Below are 11,289 nucleotides of genomic sequence, written 5' to 3' on the forward strand. Positions count from 1 at the left end.
GTCTTTAATTTATGTTAAATAGTTTATATATCTCTTAAGTGGTTTACGTTATTATATCTTGTTTTGTAATTGTGTTGAGTTGTCATCATGTTTTATTTTATAATTTTAGAATTTTAAAATTTTGCAACATATATATAGTTTGATAAAATTATAAAATTATAATGTTAGAAAATTAGAAAATTTTAAAATAATAAAATAATATATTAGTAAGGTAATGAGACAAAATAGTAATGATGTTAGTCATTTAACAGTAGTATCATTTCATTAACCGAATTAAACTATATTCAATTAAAAAGTATAAGTTTATTTAGAGTTAATTAAAAGTTTTTAAATTTATAAAAGACTTATAACTCAATTAAATCTTAGTTTTAATTTATACCGAGAAGTTAATTTTATTTTTTTCTCTTTAAAGAATTCATGAAAACATATCCTATAATATGTTGTAATGCAAAATATATCAAAATTAAACCTTTATGTTTAATTATAATGTTTGTTTATATGTAACTAAAATGTAGAAAAGTTGTTTGACTGATAGATTAATTTTCACAAGTAAAAACTATAATTAGTGTTCTTCATTGGCTTGAATTTCTCTTAGTTATGAGTGTGTTAAATACAAGATGAAAGTTAAATATAGTATTAGAGACTTTTAATCAACTTAAACTAATTTTATGGTCATTGATCACGTACTCGTGGTAATTAATTGCTTAATAATATATATATATATATATATATATATATATATATGATAATTGATTTTCCTCGATTTTTCCTTAATTCTGTTTGGTTATTGGTGGGGGATTTGATTGGTGGTGTTTTAGGTACATTAACCCTAAAACACCAAATTTCGGGCATTAATGCATGATAAATGTTTTTTTCTTTTTAGGCGTCTATTCTATTAGAAAAATAGTTGGCGACGAGAATAGTAGAACAAGGAATTAGAAAATAGTTGGCGACAAGAATAGTAGAAAAGGAAACCAAATTATAATTTTCATCTTTTTTTAAATTTTTATCTGTAATATTACTTTTTTATAATCAAAACGTATGCTGTTAAATCCGTACAAGATGTGCCACAAAGTTAGAAAGACCTCAATATGCATAAAGCTGTAAGGCATATAAATGTGGGAATTGAACATTTTTTTCATGCGCCTTGATGTTGACCTGGCACATCTTCTATATGTAGTGTTAGTTATTTATATTATATATATATATATATATATTGTGATTTTGGCTTTTATATTTCGAAAGGTCAACATTTTTGCTTCAATTGGCAGTGCCGTATGTGTTCATTTAACATATTTTAATTATAAAAATTATTATCAATGGTATTTTAAATTTAATTAATATATTAAATATAGATTTTAATGGAATCAAAATAAAAGATTCAAATAGAACATATGTAAAATTGAATATCAGATCAAAATTACATATTCTCCAGAATGTGAAGATTAAAATTCTAAAAAATAGGAAATCAAACTAATCAAAGATTAAAGGGGGACTGAAATTGAAATATATTAAAAAAAATGATAATTAGTTTAATTAAAAATGAAAGAAAAACAAAATAAAAAAGGAGGTAAATAGGTAAAGAATAAAAATATAAAAGAAAAATCAGAATTAATATGGATTCATTCATCTTAATTTAATGTGCCGTAGATGTAGTGTTTTTAACTAGTATTTGTTTCACCTGTTTAGTTCGTATTTTATTAAATACTATTGAAAAAAGTTTAATGTTCTAATGTGTGATCAAAGTTTATATGATATTCATATAATGTTGTGTTAAGTTAAATTAAATTTTTAAACTACTCATTTAATGGAAAGTTAAGGCAAACTTAATGTTTTATCCTCTAAATATAATTTAAGTTCCAATTTCACTCAATATATTTTCCATTATTGCTTTCATTTCGGAACTTAATATAAATATATAAATAAATTTTACATGACTCTAGCGGTGTTGATTTAATAATTAACAAATCTTACATATCCACCAGTTTTAGATAATAAGTCACATCCACTAAATCATATATTGCATTAAACTAAAATCTAAAGTTTATAAGAGGTGTGTTTGAGATGGTGACGACTTTTTTTTTTTTCTTTGGCTTTAAAATATGCTCTTTATTAATGGGCTGTGTTTGGTTAACTTAAATCCAATTGAAATAGTTTTAACTTGGTATGAAAATATTTTATATTTCTTTAAAAACACAACAACAAATTGAAATTTGGTTTCTAATTAAATATATATATATATATATATATATATATATATATATATATAAAAGTTACATAGAGTTAATATCATTATTAATATGTCACTACCATTATTATAATATTATTAATGCGGTTCTTATTATCACAATTACTATGGCATTTATCATTATCCTTTTTAGTATAGATTTTTAAGGTTTTAGAGCAGGTTTTACACGTAACAAAAATGGTTTTGAGAGTTCAAAGATTGCTAATAGGGGTATAAGTCCTGTTTCTTTATGCAGATTAAAAAGAAAGTGAAAATATTTATTTGATACGATTTTATTAATTACTTTAATACTTTTATTACAAGTATTCATTTTACTATAATAAAAAATATTTTTAAATATTTAATTATTATTTATGTTTATCTAATCTATTATAGATAATGTATAAAGTAAGTTTTTAATCGAAGAAAGTGTAACAATTTTTTTGTGTGTTTTCAGTACATTGAAATTCTAACTTTCTCTTATATTTGGTTTTGAATAACAGTAAATATGCACATTACATTGCTAAATATTAGTTACATTAATTAAAAAAACTCATATTTTCTATAAATTTTGTGTTGAATTTTTCTAAAATAATATTTGTAAATTTTATTATGAAATAAATTTGCATAAAATTATTTTCAATTTTTTTACAAAATATTTTTCATATTTCTACAACAAATTTGTAGCATGTTTGATTTGGCGTTAGATTGACGCACACTTGATTTTCAAACATAAAAGCTATATATGTTTGATTTCAAAATCAGTTTTAAAATAAAAAAATTCATGTCTAATGCAAAACAAATAATATTAGCCGTGATTAATTTTTTAATGTGTTACCAAATACATACTTTATAGAAAATATTTATGAATTTTATAATTTTATATAAAATAATTATTCATAAAAAATCTACCTATTAATTAAGATTCTTAAAAAATAAAAATAAAAAAGTCTTTTTTTGTAAATTCTTTTAATAAATTTACAAAAAAGATCTTATCTAATATAAAAATTTGTAGTAATATTAAGAAACTTATGGACCTCCATCTAATATGAAAAATCTTATCTAATATGAAAAGTTAAATAATAGAGATATAAAAGCAAACTATTAATTAGAGTTTGCTGAATGTGCTATGCTAGCTAAGTGTTAGGTTTTTAAGGAGGGGTATTACCGGAGAGAACAATATTAATAAGATCTGAGCCTAACCACATAAGATACTGACACTATTCTCAATCCAAAACCTTAAGGCAATGGTTTTATGGGTCTTGATACTTATATGGTGCTCTACTTTCTCAAATCTGGTCAATGTGGAACTTAGACTCACACTTGGATTCCTAACAATCTCCCCCTCAAGGGTGAGTTCCTTCAACCACATTGGTACACTCCCCCTCCAGCGGAAGCTGCCCACCACGAGTACTCATTTTCTGCCATTTTCTGTACCGCCGTTATTTTTTATATATGGTATCAAAATTACATGTTAGAATTTATCCTAATAAAATTAATTATTTATTAAATCTATTCTTTCATTTTTTATTTATCTTTATCAAATCATTCATAAATATTTAATTCACGTAATATTTTATATATATATATATATATATATATATATATATATATATATATATATATATATATATATATATAAACAACATGAGAGAACTATTGTGAAAATTCTTTTGTGAAGGTGTAACAGCAATGTAAATCAGGTTATTAATAAGTTTGTCATTAGAAAGGACAATGCTGTATCCGGATGGAAATAATATAATTAACAGACATAAATCAGGTTATTAGTTCGTCTTTCAACACCAATGAATTATAAATATTTTGTATAAAAAAATCGAGATAAATTTCAAAATAATGAATATGTAGGAGCGTATACTATTTTTATATATGGCTATTCAGACCTATTGATATTTGTTGTCCAACCAAATTTAAACACGAAATGCTACTACATACATGTTAGTAATAAAACGCAGTCGGTAAGAAATATTGCAAAAGATGAAGACTTTCAATGTCAATCACACTATTCAACAATAGTTCTGTTGAATGAATCTTAGGTTTGTGTCACGTTATATTTGAAAATTTTTAATTTATTAACATGTGGGTCGAATTAAATTTTTTGAACTGATTGAAGGTGAGTCGATAACAATATTTTTTTATGTTTTTATAATTTTTTATTATATTTATTTATTAATTTTAATTATATCAGTTTACAATTTTATCTTTTTAAATATTAAAATATTATTTAATAATATTTAAATAATTTAGATATTTAATTTATTTATTTTTCAAATTATACACATTAATACTCTAATTTCAATTACTATAACTATATTTAAAAAATTAGATAAATATTATTATATTACTAAAAATAAATTGAGTCAATATATTTTTTTCATTATAATAAATATATAAAATAAATCATTCATACTATATTCAAATTAATTCACTGATCTTCCGATTTGTTTTAAATCAAATTTAATTATTTAAATTAAATTGATATTTTTTAACTTAACTCGCATGAGTCAATTCAATTATTTCAATTTATATTCCTAATCAAAGTTTTATAATAATTTTATAAAATATATAACAATCTATATATTTAGTTCGAGATTAAAATAAAAAAAATAACGCATAATTTGTAATACTATAAGAAAAAATTAAACCTTTTATTTTGTTCTGAAAAATACCAATTCTAATTCTAAAAGGTCAAAATTATGATAGTTTTTTAAAATTTTGAAACTTACCTTTAGCATACTAAATTACAAACTACGTGTCTAATTCGTTAGGTTCTGCCAGCTTTTTTTTTTTTGGTTATGTTCACCTTCTTCCATTCTTTTGTCCTCTCTCTTAGGTTGGTTCAAAACTTATAGCTCAGAATAATGAATGTAACTTACTCTTAATGATATATTTAGTTTGTTTTTCTTTTGAATATAAATTCATAAAGATTTAATTATTTATTTAGTTTTTATATTTGTGCATATACTTTTGATGTTAGGTTATAGAAATTTCATTTTTCTATAAATAAATAAATATATATATATATATATTAGGCTATATGAAAATATTTTTTTAATTTTATATTTATAAATAAAAGGATTAAATACATAGTTTTAAAAAGTGTATAAGATTGAAAATTGCTTATATAAAATTAAAAAGAGTTTATAGGAATTAAAAAATATATGTAAATATAAATGGTGGCAATTAGGACCTGATTTGTTAGATTAGCTCGCAGATTTAAGAAAAACACGAAACTAGGATAATGATCCTACAGATCTGTAATAGTCCGACTCACATAAAAGAAATTACTGTTTGTAAATGATTATTTAAAGAAACTAAAATTATTATCTATAAAAAATTATTCACAGAATAAAATTCTGTCTATAAATTACTGTTTTCTATGAAATTTACCAACAGATACCACTGTATCACGGCAGTAAATTTAGTACAAGAACTAATTTCCATTCTCACAATTGTTTTTTTATAACATGACAATTTTATTTTCTTCTTTATTTACTTATTTATTTATATATATATATATATATATATATATATATATATATATATATATATATATATACGTGACAATAATAATTTTTTTATTATGTGGCCAAATAGTCTTTAAAGTTATTTATTTTCAATTATACTAACAATCTTATATTATAAAAAACATACGGAATTTAGTTTATGAATATTTGCACCTCAAAAAATCATTAAAATATATTATTATATAATAGACATTTTTATTTGATGCCATAGATTTTTTCAGTATAAACTTTCATTGTTAATTGATTGTTTACACCCATTTCATTATCTTAATGTCCTTTCATATCACAAAACCTTTTTTATTTTTTAAATCTAATTTTTCTATGTCGATATTATCATTGAAGCATAAAAAACTTACACAATAGTACCACTTGTAACCTACAAATTTTTGTATGGATTCTTTATGCAACTTTTTCTGTTAGTTTTATGATTTTTTTTTTTTATGAACTTTTCCTACAAGCTTTCTGTATATTTAGAAATTGTTTTTTATCATATAAAAATTGTTTTTGTTTAAATTAATGTCTTTTTGTAGTTTTTTTTTAAATACGTATTACAATTTATATTTTTAATACTTAAAAATATCTCTGAAAACTATTCTATTTCCTTTATCATACTTTCATTTGAAGTGATACAACTTTTTATTTCAATAGTTGGTGTAATTTTTGAATAAGCTGATTTAATCTTTACTAAATAAAAATATTTTTATTATGTGATAAAATAAATAAGTGTACAATTTCTACCCAACAATGAATACATAATGAATACATGTAAACACTTTTGTTTGCGATTGATATGAAATGATGGTTGATTTTTTCAACATTGCATCAAAACTAATACTAAACTTCTCCTATACGAGACGTGATCGTCAAATATTAATGATTATTTTAGGGATATGAAGCTGGAAAAACATATTTTTTATGTTAGAAATTTCTAAAGGTAGGAACACGAACATCTCTAAAGAGACATACTATATAATGAGAAAAATTATATCTATATTACACGGAATGAGAAAATATATCGAAGTCTTCTTTTTTTATTTTCCACGGAGTGAGAAAAATTTGATTCCAAAATTTTCCTTTCCATCCCTTAATAATTAGAACTATCTATATTCAACTACTGAGTTGTTGTGCGAGGGATAGGACATGTTTAACATAATCTTTGACATTTGACGTAGTTGTAGGGATTAAATGTTTCACATGTGACCAATCTTTTTCTTCTAAAGAATTTGTGAGGACTCAAACAACAACAAACTATCCTCACCTCTCATGACAGATCATACAAACAACGAAAATTCAACACCTTTTTTATTTTCAAACAATACTGACAGATAGGGCTGTTTTTTTTTTTTTCTCTCTGTGGTCCATATTTATTGTGGCGTTGCAAGCAGCTACTCTTCATCATTAATCATATATATGTCGATAGTAATTCCAATTTTTTTTTTTATATGAATATGGCCTTTTAAATTACCAATAATCATTTCATTGTTACAGTTTTCGTCTTTAAAACAACTAAAAATAATAATATTGTAATTCCTAACATGGTAAAAGGACTAATTTTTTTTTTTTAAATATAGCTATTAGTCAGGACATAATTTTCCTCACAACAATTATTTGCTGCAACTCAAACTCGTGACTCTGATACCAATTGTTGGATCGAACGCTTATCACTTGACTAAAATCTATAACTATTTATAACTATTAATCAGGGTACAACTTTCTATACTTAAGAGCATATGAGTTCAAACGCCATGATTCGATTGTGACTCGGCTCATCCAACCTCTGTCACATGACAATTGATGTCACCCGCTTATAAGAGTATGAAACTTTGAAACAATTTCATTTTTGTTTCACATTAAGGAAATTGGAAGAAAATGATGACGAAAATTTTAGAAAATACGTGTGGTTTGACCAACAAAGAAAAAGGTAATGGGAAAAATAGGAAAAGAAAACTAAGAGATAGTCAATATTTGAGTTCCTTTTGGAGAGACGTACTAAAAGTAAAACTACAAATTCCTAGCTTGGAGGTTGATCGTGAAAAGGTTATATTGATCATTTATGAAAAAAAAAATCATGAATGTGGTTACCGAAGTTGCCAATTTTGTAATCAAGTTGAGATATTGTAAGTTTCTTCATATTGTTCCTTATTTTCTGCAGTCTAATTTTACTGCTATGGTTGGCTGGAGTTTCAAAAACCCATATATAACAACAAATCTCATACTATTGCTAACAATTGTAGTTGTCTGATGATGTTGTTTACACAAAAATAATATTTTTTTAGAAAATATCAAATAACAGTTTAGTAATTGATTTTGATATTTTCATTTTATACTTATAATTATATATAAATATGAGAGATCTTTTTTTAGTAGCTTTTTAACCCTACGTAATAAATCGTAACCTTAAAACATACTTGGATTTATATATTAATAGAGGTGCCTTAAACCTCATATATATATATATATATATATATATATATATATATATATATATATATATATATAGTTAATCATTCAATGACGTATTTCTCACCATTTTTAAAATTAGTTATTTTTTCAAAGAAACATAAACAAATTTAAGTGAACTAAATTATTTATCCTAGAAATAGTATAATTTAAAATCATGTGTATATATCTATTGTTTCAAATTAACTGTAATATGAGCCCGTGGAACTTTCAGCGTATAAAAATATCCATATAAAACGTTAGAGTGGATTCTGAATAGATAAGGGTGTTGTTGGACAAGAATAAGTATTGATTGCTTCGTTTCATACTTAAACTATAAATGGTTAAATATGTTTTTGTCCTACAATTTTATTTAAATATGAAATTAATTTTTTTTTTTAAAAATTATCAATTTAGTCATTCATTTTTAAAAATGTATGAATTTAATTATTTTAACCAAATTTTGTTAAGTTTATTTGACGTTTCAAACACGTCTCGTTTCAAGCACATCTCATGATAGTATTTGAATTGTTTACACCATTTGAGACATTTTCGCTTCAATGTTAACACAAATATTATCATAAAATGCATTTAAAATGTCAAATAAACTTAATAAAATTTGGTAAGAATAAATAAATCTACGCATTTCTAAATATGAAGAATTAAATTGATATAAAATTTTGAAGAGGGACTAATTTCAAAATTCACCGAAACTTAATGGACAAAAATATATTTAACACAACTATAAAAGCATGAATATCCTAATAAAATATAACTCTAAAACCAGCATGTAATTTCAGTTATAGTGAATATTATTTAATATGTCTTTGAATAAATAAGTATATAGAAATTAATTTCATGCCTAATTTTGATAATGGAATTAAGAAGAAGAAGTGCGAAGGGTATGTTTCAAAAGTATTTAGGGTCTTCTGTTCAATATTTTACTAATGTAAATATATTGAATGTTTTTTATATGATTGAATACAAATAATTGTTTTTTTTTCCTTTTTTTATTTTAATAAATTTTTATTTTTATGTGAAGACAAATAATTGTTAGGATTTTGAGTCATTCGTAACAATGTCTAACATAAATTTATTTTAAAACTTATATATATATATTCGGTACCCACGCATAAATTTTGTTTTAATTTAATGAATGTTACTTAACGACATTTATCATAAATTAATAGAATGGGAAGTTGTTATTATAAAAGCATTGTTGTCGGTATAAATTATGATTCTCATGATTATTGCAGTTCGATCGAAAATCGGTCCTTCGATTCTATTGTGAACCAAAATTGACAATATTGATCTCAAATTGGTGGAATCCGTATCAAACCAGTAAAATTGTTCCAAAAAGAACTAATCAAGTCATTAATATTCTTGTTAAGAAAATTTTAAATAATTTGATCAATATCGATTCAATACGGGTTAAATGATCAAAACTCTAGTATTTTGAGCACTTCAACAATTGATCAGATTTTAAAAATGTGGATACAAACGTTATGTTAAATAATCACATGGTAACATTTAGTTTTATAATGTTTAAGTTTATAAATGGTGGCGAGAGTTATAAAACGAAGATAAGTAACTCATTTAAATAATAATGTAATGTAGATATTATATGGTTTGGAATTGTTTACAGATAATTTGGTAGCTTGAGTTATATCGTAAAATTAATATTTTGATCCAATCCAATGGAAGACCTACATTTTCACGTGCAGTTGGTAGAATGGGTGGAGAAAATAAAGATGACACGTGTATATTAATATCCCCACTTGCTTCCTAAGGTCTAAGGCTTGATGTGTATTATTTTCTGCCGACTTGTTTTCTATGAATGAAAAGTATTTTTGTTGTGTAAAACGTGCTTAATATTGACTACTCTGTCACAAATATTATTATTCAATACAGTGCGTACAAACACTAATTGGTTCATATGATTGACTAAGATGTTCCCTTCTACTATTCATGTTCAAATTTATAACCAAGACGTTATCACATTTGGATTGTAGTTCAAGATATCATTCATTACTATCTCCTCTTAATTATTTTCAATCCTTTCATACAAACTTCGCCTATTCTGGATTTGGTCACATTTAATAGAATAATCACAAAAAGTTCTATCTAAAACACATTATAAACTGTCCAACTAGAATAAATTATACTTAGGACATAGAACACAAATAAAAAATTAGTTAGGTTTTATAAGGATCTCTTTTTTTATTTTTTATATGATGTGTGACAAAAAGTCTGATTTGTTTATGTCATGTTTAATACGACCTTCTCCATCAAAAAATGTTTAACACAGCGTCATCTTATACTTAACGTGACTTAACGTGAATCAGTATTTAACGTGTCAATTTAACTATATATAATAGCTGGTATGAAGTTTTAAAAGAATATATATTGCCCCATACCATTAGACACATGAGTTAAATTCCAACGTAGAAAAAATATATATAGCTTCTTTATTTTAGTATTTATACTTTACTTATATATAAAGGTTCTTTATTTTAGTATTTACAATTATTTTCTAATTTTATCTTTTAAATATTTTTTTAATTAAAATAATTATTTATGAATTTTACTTTTTTAAATAACTGTTTCTTTAAATTTAGCATTTTTTTTATTTTGACATTTTTTAAATTAACTATTTTTATTAAAAAATAAATAAAATGTATTTACAATAGTTATAATAATTATTTTAATTTTATAACCACAATAATAAAAATGGTTAAATATATTTTTGGTCCCTCAAGTTTCAGTGAAATTTGAAATTAGTCCCTCTTTAAAACTTTGAATTAATCTAATCTTTCATCTTTAAAAATACATGAATTTAGTCATTTTAACAAAATTTTGTTAAGTTTATCTGACGTTTCAAGCGCATTTCACGATAGTATTTAAATTGTTTACACCGTTCACACCTTTTCGCTTTAATGTTAACTCAAATATTATAATAAAATGCGTTTAAAATGTCAAATAAACATAACAAAATTTGGTGACTAAATCTACGCATTTTTCAAAATGAATGACTAAATTGGTATAAAGTTTCGAAAAAGAACTAATTCCAAAATTCAC

The sequence above is a fragment of the Vigna unguiculata genome, chromosome 6 (genome assembly GCF_004118075.2).
Source record: "Vigna unguiculata cultivar IT97K-499-35 chromosome 6, ASM411807v1, whole genome shotgun sequence".
Taxonomy (NCBI): Eukaryota; Viridiplantae; Streptophyta; class Magnoliopsida; order Fabales; family Fabaceae; genus Vigna; species Vigna unguiculata.